This window comes from Bos indicus x Bos taurus, chromosome 20 (assembly GCF_003369695.1).
Source record: "Bos indicus x Bos taurus breed Angus x Brahman F1 hybrid chromosome 20, Bos_hybrid_MaternalHap_v2.0, whole genome shotgun sequence".
Taxonomy (NCBI): Eukaryota; Metazoa; Chordata; class Mammalia; order Artiodactyla; family Bovidae; genus Bos; species Bos indicus x Bos taurus.
This window is the reverse complement of record NC_040095.1, coordinates 36280246-36300887: the sequence shown is the minus strand read 5'-3', so window position 1 is coordinate 36300887 and position 20642 is coordinate 36280246. Positions and strand designations below refer to the sequence as shown.

Here is a 20642-nt window from a genome sequence, read left to right as displayed (position 1 = left end):
ATTTATTTAAAATTTTTATATTAAAACAAATCAGTAGCTTTAAAAAGCCTTGTTCCATATCAAGCGATGGGGACCTAGGATTGGAACAGTCATTTCTCAGATTCCACGCATCCACTGGTGGGCAGGAGCTAGCTCACACGGAGTCATGAAAACAGGTAGTGAAATAATCAGGGATTTTCTGAGCCAGTTGCTAAACTGGTGGTACTTTGAAATTGCCCATAGTGGGAGTATTTGTCCCTTTGGAAATTGGCAATGCCACAAGTCAGAACACTTTTCCTTCTTCAGAGAGCTGGCTCACAACATGTCACAGCACTAACTGTCCTTTCTCACTTACTTCTAAAGCAGCCAAGTGAAGTGTCAGAAAAAAATCTCACTAGTCACAGGGTATGGGGTGTGAGTGAGAAGCTGGAGTGAAGGAACCTCTTACCTTCTCTCTAGACAAGAAGCCCTTTTATCATTTTTCTCTTTTGTCTTCATTAAATATTATGATCCTTTTGATTACCTTAATTTATGATTATGATCCACCATGTATGTCTTGTCTGAATCACCCCTTAATTGTTTTCCTCTGTATCTTAATTGGAATCTCCTTCAGGAAAGGTGATGTGTTTTACAATAAGAGAAATAACTCAGGAGCAACAAAACCACGAAAGTGAACATGTGCTGGGGGACTGGTAGGATACCAAGAATGTCATGTTTCAGTTTGTCCTATGAGAACTGGGCCTGAAGGATGCCAGCAAAAGGTCAAAGTGAGCCTGGGGCATGTGTTTCCTGGGCACCCATAGAGAGTGTAGCAGAGGCTGAGAGAGGACCAGGCCGTTTCTGGTTATTTTTAGACTCCTGGGGAAAAAAAAAAGTACAAATGCTTTAATATAGACAGAATCCTTCAAAAGGATGGGAGGTTAAGTTCTGCAGAACTAGATGTTCTTTTTTAGAACTTACCATGATGGGAAAATGGAAACAATGGCTTTTTAGTTTTAAAAACTATATTTATTCATTTAATTTATTTTTGGCTGCATCGGGTCTCAGTTGCAGCACCCGGGATCTTTCCTTTCAGTATGTGAGCGTTCTCTAGTCGTGGCACAAGGGCTTCCCTTTGCTGTGTGTGGGCTTCTCTTGTTGTGGAGCACCGGCTCAAGAGCACACAGGCTCGGTAGTTGCTGTGTGCAGGCTTAGCTGCCCTGTGGCATGTGGAATCTTAGTTCCCTGACCAAGGATGGAGCCTGTGTTACCTGCATTGGAAAGTAAATTCTTAACCATTGGACCACTAGGGAAGTCCCAACAATGGCTTTTTAAAATAGGATAACTGTTTGTCTGCCTGCCTTTTCCCTAGATCATGCTTCCCAGGGACTGTCCGTATTCCATGCCTGTAATCCTAACCCCTGGTACAGTGTCAGACACCCATTGCGTGCCTCCATAAATGATGGTTTTTTAAAAGGATGCAAATGAGAACAAAGGACAAGAGACATCATGTAGAGCTGACATTAGCAAGGCCTACCTTCTCTAGCTGGTAGTTTCTAGACTTTGAATTTCATAGGTGGGAGCAACTTTTGAATAATCTTGAGGACCAATGGGATTGTCATCTTCTTTTGTCAAGTGATGTCACTAAAAACAAGTCAGTGGCAGCCATTTCCTAGGGTTAATATTTCATTAGGAAGAAAAATATTCTGAGATGAAAAAATGAGGAGGAATAACAGTTCTTCCAAAGAAAGGAAAGGGCAACTTTGTATTGATTATATGCCGTGGTAGATGTATTGATATCAAAAAAAAAAAAGATATATTGATATCTATCTGTATGATATATTTGTATATCCTTGCTGGATGTTGAAGAATTTGAGTCTTTAGGATTTCATCAGAGTCCAAAGAAATTCTTTAGATAAACCCTACTTTTTATGAAAATAGCAAAGAGGAAATTACCTAATAACCGCAGATACCGTTTACTGTTGTCTGCCTACTAAGTGGATATAGGCTGTTCATTCTGTTCATTTATTCATTTGGTATATGAAGCTACAAATATGAAAGCCATTCAGTGAAATGGATGTCTGAGAGTGGACCACTCCTTGAACATCTGCAATCAGGATTGATCTGGCCTAGCATTTTGAGGGTACTGGAGATGGGAGGTCTGGTTCTTCTTCTTTTCTGCTCTTTGGGTTTACGTGGGCAAAGTAATCCCCTAATCGGGGATTTCCCAGAGTCCTCAGGATCAAGCATGACATAGCTGGAATGGTGAACCTCTAGTTGTGAAGGGCCACTCAGGCTAGATTCTGGGTGTCTAGCCCATGATCCATGTATGTAAGAGTTTAACTAGGAGATTGCTACTGTCTGTGAGATTGGTGTAGACAAAATTCTAGAGATTTGGCTCAAACAAGCCTTAGGAATGGAGTGTACATATAGATCAGTTGTTTGTTTTACTAAAGAGGAATCTTACATTTGACAAGATGTTTTGGGTTTCTTTGTTTGGAATCTTTACTTCCCAAGCATCATCAACAGACTTTTATTGAATTATCCACTATGTGCAAAGAAAAATGGTAGACATTATAGGTGACACACCAAGGAAGAGTTACCCACAACCCCCTCAGCCATTAAAGCTTGTAGTCAAGTGGGAAATTTGGATGGGTAAATGTTACTTTAAAATTCAAAGCAAACCAAAAACCTCTTTCAGCAAATTAGATGTAAGAAAGACAAGTTAAAAGCAGAAATGAGATCTACAAACATTCATTGGAAATACAGATTTCTAACTGGAATGTTTAGGAAAATGTTTAAGAAGGAGATGAGTATTCAGGAGGGCTTTGACTGTTGGAAACAATATTAAAGAAAGTGGAAACATCTCAGGTAGGGACTATCTAAGGGATTGAGGGGTGGGTAGAGCACAAGTTGGGCTGAGGGATAGAGGTTAAAATACCTTGATTCTGGCAAAGGCTAATGGAGCAGTGGGAGATGAGGCTGAATTGGCCAGCCAAAGACTGCTGGTAAAGAGTGTGGAATGCTGGGTAAAGGAGAATGGGCTAAGGGTACCTAAAAATGAGAACCATCAAATGTTGCTTTTTCCATTTCTTTGAACAAAATGGCAGTATGATAAATGGATAGGATTTATAGTATAGTCCTAGCTTACTAATGAGATAGTGCCATGTCCTTCAGATTGGAGCGCATGCCTGTGGACCACCAAACCTAGCCACTGAGAATGGGATGGATTATCTTGAGTTTATGGACCTGGAATTCATGTGTGCTGGAGTTTGGGGCCTGCGTGTAATTTCCTTTCAAGAGAGAGAGGATCGGTTTGAGCTTCCTCCATTCAGCATGTTTATAAAAACCTTGGAGAATTACTTTCCAGACCATGGGTGGGGGGAAGCCGTTGTGTTTCATAGTGATCCTATAAACAAATGAAGATGCTTTTTTTTTTGCAACAGGAGCAGACTGAGAAAAATAGTTTTTGTGGTTTGAGAATACAGCTGATTTCTGCTTTGGCTAAGGCATCTTTCTATGTTGACTTTCTCTTCCAAGGAGAATATTAATTATTTTTGCTGGCAACATTTGGAATGTTCCCATTCACACTCAACATGTGAATGTCTAGAAATCGACACGTTGTAGCTGTGTGGTTATCTTGGGAGTTCAGCAACTCTGGAGTGAAGTAAGGTGGGGGAAAGATAAGGAGGAGTGACAGCCCTTATTTCTCCAGAGCACGCATCATGATTGCACATCAGAATTGTGCTTAGAAGAAATCTTTGTGACACTGAATCTGAAGTTTCTATTAATATGATTAGTTTGATGAACTTACAGACTATCAAGACTCATATTTTAAAAATTATTATTATTTTTTTAATAAGAACGAATAACTTAAAAAAATACCTAGACACACTAGGTCCTGTTGCGGCATGTGGGTTCTTTTGTTCCGCACATGGGCTTCTCAAGGTGCATGGTCTTCTCTCTAGTCATGGTGCAGAGGCCCAGCTGCCCTGTGGCATGTGGGATCTTATTTTTCCAACCAAGGATTGAATTCATGTCCCCTGCATTGGAAGGTAGATTCTTAACCACTGGACCACCAGAGAAGTCCCATTATTTCCTTTTGTTATTGTGTAGAACAGCAACTGGTGTGTTCTATTTGAAAATTAGAATAAGTTGAAGCAAAGCTGGAAGTGGGATTCACCCCAAAGTGGGATGATGATTCAATGGCTAATCCGTTATTAAGACAATAACATTGACATCTTGGCCAGAGGACAGATCCCCTATGCTGTCCTGGCAGGTGCTGGTGAGTATTACCAGCCGAGTGGCCACAGGCAAAGTTGACTTTGTACAGAGATGGAAAGAAGGTGTTGTGCCAGGCAGGCAGCTCTAGCAGGTGCCTGAAATCCATCAAGTCTGGAAGACTGGGGTTTAGATGGCAATGTTTGATCCAAAACCCAGTGTTCTATTGGACACATGTTTGACCAAGCAGAGTGTACGAAAATCCCATGAAGAATGGGTGGAGGACAGAAGGAGACCCTGAGGACAGCACGGCTGATGGGCCTGAGGGCTAAAGACATCAGAAGGATAGACAAGCACAAACAAGCCAGCTGTGGGTCCCCAGGAGTTTGTCTGAAAGTTCCTATGCAATTCTACCTCTTGCAGAAGATTCCCCTCATCTCCAGCCCCTCTCCCTCGATCTCTCTCTAGTAGTGATTCAATGAATCAGCTAGATTTGCTGTCAGATCCCCAGACAGAATAAGGGTCAGATGGGCTCTGAGAGGGAAACAAGGAAGGGGAGCCTGAGTTGCCTTGCTAGAGAACTTCTGGAATATTCCATTACTCTTGGCAAAAAAATATATAGACTTTCTCCAGAAGAGGCCAACTTTGTGATCTAGTTGTAAGTACCCTTTTGATCAATCCTTCTAACAATATGCCAGGTCCACAATATGATTTTCACAAAGCACAAAGAGTTCTAAAATGTTAAAGCAAGAAAATACTTAGGGATCATTTGGTCTAGAGGTTTTTGAACTTTTTCTCTTTTTAAAGCAGTGCAACCTTTTCTTCAAAAGAGATCAAACCAAGAAGTCCAACATAAAGTCATTTATAAATGGAACAGCTCTGGCTATCCCCAGCGGCTCTTCTGAAGCATCCCGGTAGAGAGGTGAACTGATTTTGTCAAAGTCACCTAGGCTGGGGAGGGATTCAGCAGACCCCAGAGTCAACTGGCCTCTCATACTCAGTCCAATACTCTGTTCATTGCACCATGTCATACATATTGAATGCTGATCTGACAACCCACAAAGCTAAGATACAGAACTTCTGGCCTGAAGATGTAAATGTGGTGCTGGTATTGTAAAGTTATGGGATAGCTAGTTAATAAACATATTTTTTTTATTGTTATATTCCGAGGAGCAAAGATGAAACCTGGGTAGCTGAGGTTTCTTGCAGACCTGATTCTGGGGACATTGAAAGGACAAAGAGTTGACTGTGCTGGGTGGAAATTCTGCTGCTTAAGTCCTTTAATGTGATACTGATTCTCTATTTTGCTGCACTTATATCTTTATTTTTAAAATTCATGGTACATATGCAGAAGTTTGTACAATATCTACATACAGTTTAATAATAAAAATATGAACATCTTGGATCTCTCCCCAACCCTGCTTAAGAATGAGAATATTTGTGCTCACTTCAGCAGCATATATACTAAAATTGAAACAATACAGAAAAGATTAGCATGGCCTCTGCACAAGGATGATATGCAAATTCATAAATCGTTCCATAGTTTTTTACTACTGTATTTGTTACCAAAAGTGGTTCTACATATGCTACTGAAAAAAAAATCTGGAAATTCCTAATGTCCTGAGTATTAATAATAAAGTTTAAAAATGCTTTTATATTTATATATACAGAAAGAATGAGGATATTTCCAATACTGTTGAGTCTCTCATATGTGGCCTGCTCCTATTCAATCTCCCTGTCTCTCAGTCACCAGTCTGAGTCTTGTGTATTTGCCTGCTTTTCACTCTAGTTTTACTACCATATATGCATCTCTAAGGGGCTTCCCAGGTGGTGTTAGAAATAAAGAACCTGCCTGCCAATGCAGGAGATATAAGAGATGAGGGTTTGATCCCTGGATCAGGTCTTCCTGACCTGGAGGAGGGCATGGCAACTCACTCCAATATTCTTGCCTGGAGAATCCCATGGACAGAGGAGCCTGGTGGGCTGCAGTTCATAGGGTCACAAAGGGTTGAACACGACTGAAGAGACTTTGCACGCATGCCCAGTATGCGTTGCTAACCAATGTATTATCTATTTTTGTCTGTGTTTAACATTATAGAAATGGAATCATTTCTCATCTTTTTTCTGTTGCCCAGCTTCATGCTATAGAACATTTCTCTTATTGCAGAAAGCCGTGTCTATTATCTCTAGATATTTATCCCTGAAGTTGAGTAGAGATTAAACCAGGATGTTAGTTTTTAGTATTTAGTGTTGTGTAGTGTTTTACCATCTGAATAACTACCATGGATTTATTCATATTACAGTTGCTGGATATTTGGTATATTTCTAAATTTTGCATCTATAAAATGCTTCTGTGAATATTTACCTTTTCTCTTCTGTAATTGCTGCTCTAGGATATACACTCAGAAATTGACATGGTGGGTGAAGGGTGGAAACATTTTAAAATGTTACCAGGTGAGAACTAACAACTTCACTCTCTTCTCCCTCCCCACCTTTCTTCTTTCCTTCTTTTCTTCCCCTTCCTCTTCTCTTCTCTCCTTTTCTTATCATTGGACCTTAGGTGTTTAAATTGGATTAAACACAATTTTTGGCTCATGACACACTCTCATCATTGGACCATACAAATTCTTCTCTTTATCTACATATTCATCCATTCATCTATCTAATCATCCATTCATCTATTTGCCTATTAAAAACATACCATCTTGGATAAGGAAATGGCAACCCACTCCAGTATTCTTGCCAGGAGAATTTCATGGACAGAGGAGTCTGGTGGGCTTCAGTCCATGGGGTCACAAAGAGTCAGACATGACTGAGCATTTGAGTATTAGAAAATAAGAAAGTCTAGCTGATTCATTTTGGTGTGTAATAGAAACCAATACAACATTGTAAACCAACTATACTCCTATAAAAATTAATTTTAAAAAGAAGTGGAAAAAAATAAGATAACAAAGGAATATGTATACTATGATTCAGTTTAAAAAAAATAAAATATGTGTGAGTAGATACATACACAAAGAAAAAAAAACAGTTATGCACATATAAAGGAAAAAAGCTTACTTTCACATGGAAGTGAAATAATGTGTGATTTTTTTCCCTTTGTGCATATCCATAGTTTTCTAAACTGTCTCTTCTTCTACTTTCTACCTTAACTTTTGTAATTAAAAAGTAATAAATGTTGATGCTTGAAGGAAAAAAACAAACAAAAAAATACCATCTGACCAATAGGCAGATGTTTACCAATTACTTAGCAATTATTTGTGTCCTCTTCTCTTAACCTATTCTTTTGCCTCCCCTGCAGAGGTAGCCACTATATTGAATTTTGAGCTGTAATATATATATATATACATATATATTTTACTTTTTAGGAAAAGTTATTTTTGGATACCCATACACCATGATACAGTACCAATCGTGGTATAGAAAATTACCCCAAATGCTAGTATCTTAAAACAACAATTATCATTTATTATCTCAGAATTACTGTGGGTCAGGAATTCAGAGAGGGCACATCTGGATGGCTTGTCTCTGCTCCATGAAGTTTTCTGTGATCTCAGCTGGAAGACTCAAGTCCCGAGGGGGCTGGAATCATCTGAAGGCTTGACGGGGACTACAGGACCCACTGCTAAGGCCAGCCATGGTTGGACTGATAAGATGCTTCCTCTCCATGTGGGTCTCGCTACATGCTGTCTTCTCTCAGGGCTGCTGTGTATCCCCATGACATGACATCTTGCTTTAGTGAGCATATCAACCATTGTTTCTTCTAGCCTAGATGCCATCTCAAAGAATAACATAATGAAAATCATAACATTTCTCCATTTTCGTATTCAAAATAGATAAGGATCTTGAATTTGTAGAGAAGTAATCTATAAACTATTCAAGTGGAATAACAGACTCTGGGTTATCAGTTACAATCTAGGGCATGTGAGTCAATGAAGACACTGGTTGCAAAAAGCCAACATGTTCTGACTGTCATTTAAGGGTGTTGGAAACTAAATAGCATCATGGAAGAGAAAGATGGTTTCATCCCAGCAGATGTGCTGCTTTTGAGCCCAGGCACTGTGCCACGGGAAAGAGTGGATGCCTCCAGAGGAAACTGGTTATGGGGAGATAGATAAGATATAAGCATGAATATGAGAGTGAATATGAATATATGTGGGAGAGATGAAATAGGGTAGGGAGACGCAGGAGCTGATTTTATGAAAACCGAATGAAAAAGTGGTTAGTATTATTCAGCTCAGAAAGGTAAAGTCTGAGAGGATTCAATAATAAAGAGGACGCAGATGTCCTGAATTTCTAAAGAAGTTGTCTTTGAGAGGTTGTTGCTGTTGTTCAATCACCTAGTCGTGTCTGACTCTTTGTGACACCATGGACTGCAGCATGCCAGGCTTCCCTCTCCCTCACCATCTCCTGAAGTTTGCTCAAGTTCATGTCCATTGCATTGGTGATGCCATCCAACCATCTCATCCTCTGTCATACTCTTCTCCTTCTGCCCTCAATCTTTCCCGGCATCAGGGACTTTTCCAATGAGTCGGCTGTTCGCATCAGGTGACCAAAATACTGGAGCTTCAGTTTTAGCATCAGCTGTTCCAATGAGTATTCAGGGTTGATTTCCTTTAAGATTGACTGCTTTGATCTCCTTGCTGTCCAAGGCACTCTCAGGAGTCTTCTCCAGCACCACAGTTTGAAGTTATCAATTCTTTGACATTCTTCCTTCTTTACCATCCAGCTCTCACACCTGTACATGACTACTGGAAAAACCAAAGCTTTGACTAGATGGACCTTTGTCAGCAAAGTGATGTCTCTGCTTTTTAATACACTTTCTAGGTTGGTCATAGCTTTCCTGCCAAGAAGCAATCATCTTCTGATCTTATGGTTACAGTCACCATCCACAGCAATTTTAGAGCCCAGGAAGAGTAAATCTGTCGCTACTTCCACCTTTTCCCCTTCTATTTGCCAGATCTTAGTTTTTTTAATATTTAGTTTTTTCACTCCTTTATCCTCATCGAGAGGTTCTTTAGTTCCTCTTCACTTTCTGCCATTAGGGTGGTATCATTTCCGTATTTGAGGTTGTTGTTTCTCCCTCCTATCTTGATTCCAGCTTGTAACTCATCCAGCCCAACATTTCTCATGCCGTGCTCAGCGGATAGGTTAAATAAACAGGGTGACAGCAGATAGACCTGTCGTAATCCTTTCTCAATCATGAACCAGTCGGTTGTTCCACAGAGGATTCTAACTGTTGCTTCTTGAGCTGCATACAGGTTTCTCAGGAGACAGGTATGATGGTCTGGAATTCCCATCTTTTTAAGAGCTTTCCACTGTTCGTTATGATCCCCACAGTCTAAGGCTTTAGCGTAGTTGATGAAACGGAGGTAGATGTTTTTCTGGAATTCTCTTGCTTTCTCTATGATTCAGTGAATGTTGGCAATTTGCTCTCTGGTTCCTCTGCCTTTTTTAAACCCAGCTTGGATGCTGGAAATTTCTTGGTTCACATAATCCTGAAGCCTAGCATGTAAGATTTTAAGCATGACCTTGCTAGCACAGGAGATGAGTGCAATTGTCCGATGGTTTGAACATTCTTTAGTACCGCCCTTCTTGGGAACTGGGATGAAGATTGACCTTTTCCAGTCCTGTGGCCACTGCTGGGTCTTCCAGATTTGCTGACATATTGAGTGCAACACTTTGATCATCTTTTAAGGTTTTGAATATCTCTAGTAGAATTCTATCATCTCCACCTCCACTTATTGACAGCAGTGCTTCCTAAGGCTCAACTTACTTGACTTCACACTCCAGAATGTCTGGCTCTGGGTGACTGACCACACCATTGTAGTTATCTGGTTCATTAAGATCTTTTTTTGTACAGCTCTTCCATGTATTCTTTCCATCTCTTTATCTTTGAAAAGTTAGCTTTGCATAATATAAGAAAGTCCCACTTCATATAGGGGATAATGCACTTTTGTTTCTTACTACTGTAGAATTGAGGCAGTCTCCAAAAATATAAATCTAGAAGGGTTGCATGTTTATGGTTGATAAAACTGACTGTGGAAGGAAGAGCTTTGGTTTTTGTGTTTATTTTGGGTTCTGATCTGACTTTTTGAGTTCATGACCAAGAGGACAACTCTGACTTCCATAAGATGCTTTTGGGGGTCTCTGTCATAGCTAGTATCCTGAATCGGAAGAGCAGCTTTTCTGTTTTTATAGAAGAATGCATACATGTATCAAGCATCTTCTGATCTCCCAGGAGAGAGATCCACAGGAGTGTAGGAGGATCCACAGATGTTGCTTGCTCTTTGGATTAGTGATGTGAGGGCTAGTGCTTTGATAGCAGTTGGTAGTTCATACTTTTTTTTTTTTTTAAAGTGGACTGAAGGGAGCTAAACCCCAGTGGTTGGCAGGGGTAACAGGGACTGCTATGGGCTCATGAATTACTGCCAATATCCAGTGACACTGGCTAGCAAGTTTGAATTCTGTATGGGTGGAATAAGCCTTGGGACAGAGTAAGAAGGAAAAACCTAATGAATTCTGTTAAAGAAGCCTTACTTGGACCCTAGTTCAGTTGTTCCATAAAGAAACCCATATGGCAATGGACAAAGATGAGATTTTTTCATGTTTTTAACAGGTTTCATCCAGAAAAATCCAAGATCTATTTAATCTTGGGTTTCTAGCTTCTTTCATTTAGCCATCTGAATCAAGGATATGGGTACATCCCAATCCAACAACCACATTTCCCTGAATTATTTTATAAATGATAGAAATATCTGGAACTTTAATGCCATAGGATCATGTGAATAGAGATGAATTGGTGTTTAAATGGATCTCCAAGCCTCAGGAGGACAGGTACAGTGTCTGTCTAGCTCATCATCATGTTCTGTTACCTCTCTTACTGGCATATAATAGATACACAAAATAATTGGATTAATAATTAATAAGTAAAGTAAGGATGACTTGGGCTTCCCTGGTGGCTCAGTGGTAAAGAATCCTCTTGCCAATGCAGGAGACGTGGGTTCAATCCCTGGGTTGGGAAGATCCCCTGGAGAAGGAAATGGCAACCCACTCCAGTATTCTTACCTGGAGAATCCCATGGACAGAGGAACCTGGCTGACTACAGTCCATAGGGTCACAAAGAGTCAGATATGACTGAGTGACTAAACAACAAAGATGACTTGGGGTTTTCTTTCTATTTATTTATAGTTATGTGTATTAAGTAGAGCTACTGGGCTTTTAGATCTTAATTTGTCCCATCTAATAGTTATTTAACTCTGAGATATTTTCAGCATGGTTAAGTTTGTTCCTAAAAAAATGAAAATAAAGATCTAACTAGGTAATTTCACTGGAAATGAGCAATGGGGGAGATGGAATTGGATTCTTAATTGGTGGCTCTAAGAAAATTCATGCTTGAATTCTTCTGGGGTGAGAGAGTATCACCCTTCAGATCTTAAGAGTTCTTAAAAGGGAGGTGTAGTATTTCAGAAACAACCCTTTCAAGCCATAATGCCTTTCATCAAAGGCTTTTAAAGCACTTTGTCTTTAACAGGGCCCACGTCTACCTCCTGCTCAGCTCACACACATGCCTCCCTTTGAGGTCAGTAGAGGCTAAAAGTACTGAGAAAACAAGCCAGTGTAGGTAGTGGAGGCTGCAACCTCGTCATATTTCAGTCTCAAATGTGAGTGTGTACACCTGAGACTTCAAAGAAGTCTATATAGGCCAGAATGAAATCAAGCATGAAGTCCAAAGAAAACCAGCTGTCAGATGAGGGGAATTTAGGTCTCAGCATTAGAACTCTTGCAGAATGGAATATTTGCCATGGAAGGTAGTGAGTTCTTCATCATGGGAGATATTCAAGCTGAGGTTGACAGACCTCTTGATTGGCAATGAAATGGTGGAGGGGGTGAGCGGGACCTACACTCTAGATGGAAGAACCAGCTTCATGGTCTTTGAGAACCCTCATTCCTTCATGTCTAAGAGTCTGAAATTAAGTCTGCCTCTTCTTCCTGGAACAGGCCATCATTAAATCTACGATTTACTGGGACCCTCATCTACCCACATTCCCCACTCCATCCCATTACTTAAGTTTAGTGAGATAGAGGCAACTGACTCCACCTCAAATAACTGTCTATTTGGCATAAGAAATGAATTAAAAATGGAACTCCCATTGACTAGGGCGCATTCATCACTGATATTCCAAATGAAGACTGAGCCTGGAGGGAATCTGAATCACCAATGATTTGGTTGGGTTTCCTATTCTAGGCTTGTCAAGGCAGAATGTGGCTCTGGTAGATTTTATCATGGCTAATCAAGTCATTAATTGTCTGTGTTGAGTTTTCACGGGAATGTGTGTCTGAGTGTGATTGCTTTGGGGAAATTATTGTGTTTGCTTAGTCTGGTGCGTGGTTCTCAAACCTCCGTGTGCATCAGAATTACCTCCGGGCTTGTTGAAAAGACAGACTGCAGAGCCCCACCCTCAGGTTTTCTGATTCAATAGGTCTGGAATGTGGCCAAAGAAGTTGCCTTTTTAGCAATTTTTCAGCTGTTTTAGTTTTCTAATGCCGCTGTAACAAATTATCACAAATTCAGGGGCTTAAAACAACACTAATGTGTTATCTCAACGTTCTGGAGATCAGAAGTCCAAAATGGGTCTCACTGGGAGAAAATCAACAAGGTATTGGCAGGGTTGTGTGGCGGCTCCGGGGAGAATCCGTTTCCTTGTACTCTTCAGCTTCTGGATGCTGCCTGGCATTCCTTCCCTCCCCATGGCCCCCTTCCATTTTCAAAGCCAGCAACTGAATTGAGTTTTTCTCACAATGTTCTTTCTGGTTCTTCCCTTGTATAAGGATCCTTGTGATGGCATTGGACTCACTTCAGTGATCTTATTTAATTTTTTCTTAATATATATATATTTTTTTATTGAGGTATGTAGTTAACTTCCTTCCTCTGTGGGAAGGGGCTTCCCTTGTGGCTCAGCTGGTAAAGAATCCACCTGTGAGGCAGGAGACCTGGGTTCGATCCCTGGGTTGGGAAGATCCCCTGGAGAAAAGAAAGGCTACCCTCTCCAGTATTCTTGCCTGGAGAATTTTATTGACTGAATAATCCATGGGGTCACAAAGAGTCTGACACAACTGAACAACTTTTAATTTCATAGTTAACTTATAATGTTTCAGGTACACAGCAAGGTGATTCACTCGTCTGTATACACATATGTTATCTTTGAAATTATTTTCAATTATAGGTTATTACAAGATATTGATTATAGTTCCCTGTGCTATACAGTAAACCTTTATTGCTTATTGAATATCTATTTTTTTAAAATTAGAACTCTAGCATTCTATTCATACCAAGTAAGCAAGTGGGTGATCTTTTTTTTCTGTTTTTCTTTTTAAAAATTTTATTTTTTTAATTGAAGAATAATTACTTTACAAAATTTTGTTGGTTTCTGCCAAACATCAACATGAATCAGCCATGGGTATACATATGTCCTCTCCTGCATGAACCTCACTCCCATTTCCCCCCGCATCAAACCCCTCCAGGTTGTTACAGAGCCCCTGTTTGAGTTCCCAGAGTCAGGTAAGATGTATGGAGAGAGTAATGTGGAAACTTGCATTACCATGTGTTGATAGCCAATGGGTAATCTTATTTTAAAGCCAGCTGATTCGAAGCCTTAATCTCATCTCCAAATGTAATTTTTCCTACCTGTGAAAGTGGTATGTTCACAGGTCCCAAGGATAAGGACAGGGACATCTTTGAGGGCCATGAAGTGACTGAGTATGCATGCATGCATTCTGCCAGTTCCATGACAGGTGCTGTTGGTGCTGCTGGCTGAGGTCCATATTTTGAGAACCTTTGGTTTAGTGACTCAGGGACTGATCAAAGGCTGCAGAGTTATGGGTTGGGGATGGCTTGTCACTAAAATTGGGCAGGAACACGCAGGCCTTATGGAGAACTACCATTCCGTGTGGTTTAAGATTTTTCTAAAAAATATCTGTTTATTTTTTGGCTGTGTTGGGTCTTAGTTGCCACACGCAGGATCTTCACTGTATCTTGTGGGATCTCTAGTTGAAGTGCATGGACTCTCTAGTTGTGGCACGTGGGCTCAGTACTGTGGTGCGTGGGCTTAATTGTTTTGTAGCATGTGGGATCTTAGTTCGCTGACCAGGGATTGAACCCACATTATTACAAGGTGTAATCCACCCTGTATTACAAGGTGGATTCTTAACCACCGCACCACCAAGGAAATCCCTGTTTTAAAATTTCATCACACTTTTATGCAAAATACTACTGTGTAAGATATTAATCCCAAGATCCCTGTGGACATCCAAAGAGGAGGCCTGTTCCACAGGACTCCCACATTCTGCTGGGTTCCCATTAGTCTATTTCACCTCTTGGACCTGTATCATCTTTGCTGCTGCCCTATTCATTACATCACAATGTTCCCCCCCCCCCCCCCCTTTTTTTTTACCTGTCGAGACCCTGCTCCTTTTTAAGTCTCTGGAGCATCCTCGGCTATGATGTCTTTCCTAATTGCTCTAGCTCAATGTTATCTTGCTAGTTGACTAGATGCCCTCACATATGAAATCATTTGTTCCCCTAACAGCGCTGTGAAGTAGGTAGTTTTCTTATTTTCCTATTTCACAGCTGGCTAGAACAGGCAGCAGCAAGTTTTAGTAAGCTGCTCAAGTTCATTCAGCACTGGCAGGCCTGGGAAACTCAGTTTCTGCGATGGACTAAATGTTTGGTTCCCTCAACTTCATATGTTGAAGCCCAATCCCTCATGTGATGATGTTTGGAGATGGGGTCTTGGAAGGTGATTAGGTCATGAGGGTGGAGTCCTCACAAATGGGATTAGTGTCCTTTAGAAGGGTTCCTAGAGAGCTCTGGCCATTCTGCCACAGAGGACACAGCAAGAAGATGGCGCTCGATGAACCAGGATGCAGTTTCTCACCAAACATCAAGTCAGCAGATGCTGTGATCTTGGACTTCCTTGCCTCCAGAACTGAGAAATAAGTGTCTGTTGTTTGAGCTGCCCAGTTTATGTTATTTCTGTTACAACAGCCCCAACAGACTAAGAACATCCCTCAAGCTGTGACTCAGGATCTGAGTTTATCCAGCACTGGGAAAGATGGGTCTTTTTGAGGAATTCATATCTAGTGAATTCCAGGTTGACTGACCAAACCTTAGCCTCAAGTAAGCCAGATATCCTCAGAGTCTGTGACTTCCTCTTTAAGCTCCTTCCTTGTCAGTCTGTGTCAAAGGAAAATTCTCTCTTGTTATGCTACTCTTTATTGGGTAGCAGGGTTTTTTTGTTTTTTTTTTCCCTGCTCTTGTAAATGGCTGTAGATTTCCTTGCATGTGAATTTAACTTGTCAAATAGAAATACTGTCATTATAATTATGTACAACTGAGATGAGCTGCTGTCATTCAGAGCTTTATTCCTAGAGTCTCAAAGAAAGACTGTAGTAATGATGACTATCCCAGATTTGGAGAAAGATTTATTACAATCAAACACTAGCAGCAATGTGTTTTCTGCAATCTCTAAACCTTGTGTACCATGACACAGATGGTCATTATTTTTTTATTTCACTTAGAAAAGATCTTGCTCATCAGGCCCACGATTCTGATCTGGGTGAAAGGTTATAAGATTAGACTAGCTTCTTGGGACAAGAGAGGGAAGAGGAGGGCCAAAGACCTATAAAAAGTTATAGCCCCAGGGTAGTAATTTTGTGAAACACTTGGATGAGTAGATGGTGATTCAGCACCAGTCTTTTTTTTTTTTTCTTTTTCAAATATATATTTTATCTTTGAGTGGGTGAGTAGAATTAAAACACAAACAAAACAATGGATGGACATGGAATTAAGACAGTCTGATACCTCCTCTGGCCTTTCTCACTTCTGGTCTTTCATAGAAAGGATCCCACTGCATTCATGTCCTTGAGGATGTGAATGAATAGGCTGAGATCGATAAACGTTTTTCTGCTGGTTGGGAAAGCTTGTTGGGTCAGTTCCCCTGAGTGGTCATGAGACAGTGCCCTGCCCAGCAGGTGTGTCCCTGAAGTGCATCTGTCATCAAAAAGGGAATTCCTCCTCATTGCAAATGAGATGTGATTGCTTGTCAGGTGAGTGAGTGCCGGTGAGCCCTGGGTCCCTGCCAAGCTTGTGCGGGTTTGGCTCTTGGAAGCATTCTGAGATGTAAGGAAACATTCCCTTGTAAACCCAGGGAGTAAAATTCACTGTAATCTGATTAGTACTGTGATGAAAGATTCAGTCACTTCTAGGTTATGCCTTGAACATTCAGGAGAAGTGTTAAATTAATTGACTAAAATATGAAAATTCAATAGAAATTTTTAATGTTCTTCACTATATCCTAAAGCACTGCCAGAACATGAAATTAATATGGTAAATTTCCTTCTGAGTAATAGCCAGTGAGTATCCACAAAACCAACATACAGACTTCTTAATTTTTGACTGGTTACCAAATCAAGGTATTTCTAGAAGAGAACTAGTTTCAAGATCAGTAGATAACAGGGACTTTAGGAGATGCCATGATGATGGTGGTGATAAAAAAAAAATTATAGTAATTATCGTTTTTGGAGTGTTCTTTACACGTATGACTACATTTAATCTTTGAACAACCCAATGAGGCAGGTGCTATAGACTCATTTTCCAGATGAGGAGATTGAGGCTTACAAACTTTACACACTTGCCCAAGGTACACAGCTAGTGAGTTTCAGAATTGAAATTCAAGTCAATCATTCTGACTCTAGAAACTGTATTTACTGTCTCCTCATATTACCAGAAATAAGTTAATTCTTTCTCTCTCTTCCTGCAGACTTCATTCTTTTTCATTTTGTTAATTTTCTTTATATTACATGATTTCCCAAGCATTTAATAAACACTTTTTATGTGCTAGGCATGATGTTAAGAGGCAAAGATTCAAAGAGGAGCGAGGCTCAGACACTGCCTGCAAGAAACTTGCAGGGAATCTTGCCTTCTTTACTGCCCCTGTCTCTTCTTCCTCACCTTCCTCTTTCTCCTTCATCCTCCTCCTCACTGCCAGGCATAGCAGATGACTGAGGCTATTCTACAAGACTTAAGAATTTTTCCTCTGAGTGAACTTTAACTGCTGAAGGTAGAAAAAGTTAGAAGGCAACTATCTTCTTGCCAGGGGAATTCTGACAGGACAAAGACAGATCTGAAGGGAAATGGTGCTAAAAATACCACCAAGATGTGAAGGACAGACTGATAGCCAGAGTCTTCAAAATGAGACAGTGTGAAGCTGGAGAAGGTGAAAATAACATTTGGTCCATGATCACTCCCAGAGTGATAATGATCTGCTTGTATGTGTCTACAGGGTCTGTGCACACAGGAAATGAGATGGTTGGGCAGAGTTCTTCAGATTAATCTGCCAGAAAGATTAAGAAGGGCAGGGAGGGGAGGAAATGATTGATTATAATCCCTAAATAGATCTCTCTCTCTCTCTTTAGACCTTACATGCCATTTCATACTCTGGGCCAGCTCATAAAAAATCATAAAAATAGTTCTTATTTGAACTGTTTTTGGATACTTCCTTTGCTTTTAAAAGGCATGCTTCCCGGGGATCTAGAGAAACCCCTATGAAATCATATGGGCACCAATGGCAGAACACAGTTTTTTTCTCCTGATGTTTTATTCCGTTTATCTCAAATGATCAGAATTTAATGAGATTTGAGTTCATGACTTTATTCCCCAGATATACTGCCAGATTAAATGAGAACATACATGTAAAAGCACTTTCTAAAGGATTAAAAATGGTCATGAAATCACTTTATGATACCAACCCCCAAAGCCTTTTACCCTTTCTGCTGAGATATTTTTTTTACAACAGTCTACTCTGAGATTGTATTTGTTATTAGAAGCTTTGCAAAGGCCTCTAAAATGAGTGTTAAAATGAGACTTCTGCACTTGTAGGTTCCTGCTTTTTTGGATTGCCGTGAAGCACTGTGCTCCCGGCCATTCTTCCAATGAGAGATCTCCTGAGAATGTGGAGGTTTCTCAGTGGGCCTTGCTCCACTGGGGAGGCTGCAGTTCTGGATGCTGTGTTTATTACTCGGTGTTCTCCAGAGAAGAAAATTGATAGGATACACGTGTGTCCTATTGATATATATTTGTGTGTGTATATGAGAGAGATTTATTAATGTATTGATTTACTTATTTATTAATCATGAGATTGCAATGGCTCACATAGGGAGGCCTCCATAGGGAGGCCAGCAGGCTAGAAACTCAGGCAGAATTTCCATATTATAGTCTGGAGTCAGAATTTCTTCTTCAGGAAAATGGTCTTTTCTCTTGAGTCCTTCAACTGATTGGATGAGGCTCACCCACATTATAGAGGGCAATCTGCTTTACATAAAGTCTACTGATTGTAAATGTTAATCAGATTTTAAAAGTACCTCCGTAGCAATATCTAGGTTAGTTAGTGTTTGACCAAACAGTTGGGCACTATAGCTTAGTCAAGTTGACATATCAAATTAGCCATCACAGATGTCCAGGCAGAGCCCAGGGGTATTTGGGGATCATGTTCAGAGTAGAGGGATGACAGGACTTGTCTTAAGACTAAGGTCAAACTCATGTTGTATGGTTGTGACGTCTGTGCTAAATAATACAGACCGTGTTTCATGGAGGATGAACGTAGGCCATCCACAGGGCCTGGCCTGAAAGTGAGGGAAATGAAGGGTGCCAGATGGCAGCATAGATTCATGGACCCAAATCATAGAATGTTAAGGTGAGGGTTTTCAGAGACAAAAACCTCTGGGGAGCCCCTTTGGCATCTTTGTCTAAGTTAGAAAAAGGCTCTCCCTACTTCTGAGTGGGTGTAGCCCCTGGCCAGGAGGCATGGTGAGCTCTGAAAGTCACGCCCTGCCAGGCACCTTAGCCAGGCGTCCTTGTGTTGTGGACAACCCTGCCAACCATAGGTATTGGTTTTGTTCATCATTTTATAGGTGAAAAACTGACTCCAGATATTGATGATGTTGCCAAAGGATGTGCCCAGGATACTCTTGAATTTAGAATACTAGATACTGAAACTAGAGTTTTGAGCAGCCCAGTGACATGTACCTTATTCTTTGGGAGAGCAAGCCAGAGGAGGTGTGGACAAGAAAGAGCCCTCCTCCTCAAAAGTCTGGTCACCCTATGTACCAACTTACCAATTCCAGAGTTACTTAATTTATTATAAACTAAAAATGCCCTCTGAGAGTATTGCCTCATTTACATATTATCATTGAATGACTTCACCCAGGTGATAATAGTGGTAATTCTTTATATCTAAAAAAATACCTAATGGTTTTCAAATACACACACTATTTTATTCCCAAGATCACAAGGATTTCCTGGCTATTAAAGACTTTATTGAGGAAATTTATAGCCAATGACTCTAAGGAGCCTTAAAAATATTTTTCTAAGCATACTTTCTATTCAAGTATAACACATATACATTAAAGTACACAAACTGTTTAAGTGTAGAGCTCAATGAATTTTTACAAACTGAATACAACTATGTAACTCCCACCCAGATCAAGAAATAGAAATCAGCAGTAGCCTAAGAATCCCCTTTCTCTAACAATGTTGATGCTGAACTTTTCCTAGAGACATGCTGTACAAAGAGAACATGAGGAAAAATCCTAGTCAGATCTGTGCATCAGGCTGGGGTTAGATTCATCTGTGCTCAGCAAATTAAGGATGAGGAATGAGAAAGATACTAATAAATTCCTGGCTTTAATTGCTTTTAAAGCTTTTCTAAACCTTAACAATGTTTATTTCTTTTGACCCAGTGAGTTTGATTCTTGGAATCTATCAGATTCAGAGAGACTTCCATACAAGTTGAGAAATTGGAAAATTGGATTCAATCTAAGCATTAGCAATAAAGGCTCAGTGAAATAAATTTTTCATTGACTGGTAAATGAACTATTATGCAATGATTAAGCATACTGGAATCTTTGATTAAATGCTCATGACACGGTGAGAAGTAAAAAAGGCAAGATACAGGAATTGTATGTGTATTAGATAATAGTTGTCTCAAATTTTGGTAAAAATGTCTAAACAATTGGAAAAAAATACATGAATATATAAACAAAGGTGATCTCTAGGTGTGAAACTGTAGCCAATTTTAATTTCATGCATTTTGTTTTCTATACATTTTTATAAATTAAATATTTCTAAATGAGTATGTTACTTTAGTAACAAAATATTTAGAAATTTTTTACAAAACCATTTGTCTTTTTATAAAACCATTTGTCTACTTATTAAATAACTTTTTGTTAAAAATAAATAAGAGGCTGAAAAACATGCTTACTTTCTTATCAGGAAAAGACACAATAATTCCTTTTCCCACATTCTACAACCTTGACCTATTCTTATGGCCTCACTGAAATTACATGTCTAGCTCTTTCTAATATGATACAAACCTGAGACTATAAATGACATGGAGCCAAACCAA

At 39.9% G+C, this 20642-nt stretch overlaps 1 non-coding gene across 1 annotated transcript; it reads left to right on the top strand.

The window, feature by feature from the left end:
* The first annotated feature begins 5619 nt into the window (after nt 1–5619).
* On the top strand, nt 5620–5726 carry LOC113879293. Its single transcript, XR_003507268.1, has one exon. It is a non-coding gene; the product is annotated as a U6 spliceosomal RNA (small nuclear RNA).
* The last annotated feature ends 14916 nt before the right edge of the window (nt 5727–20642 follow it).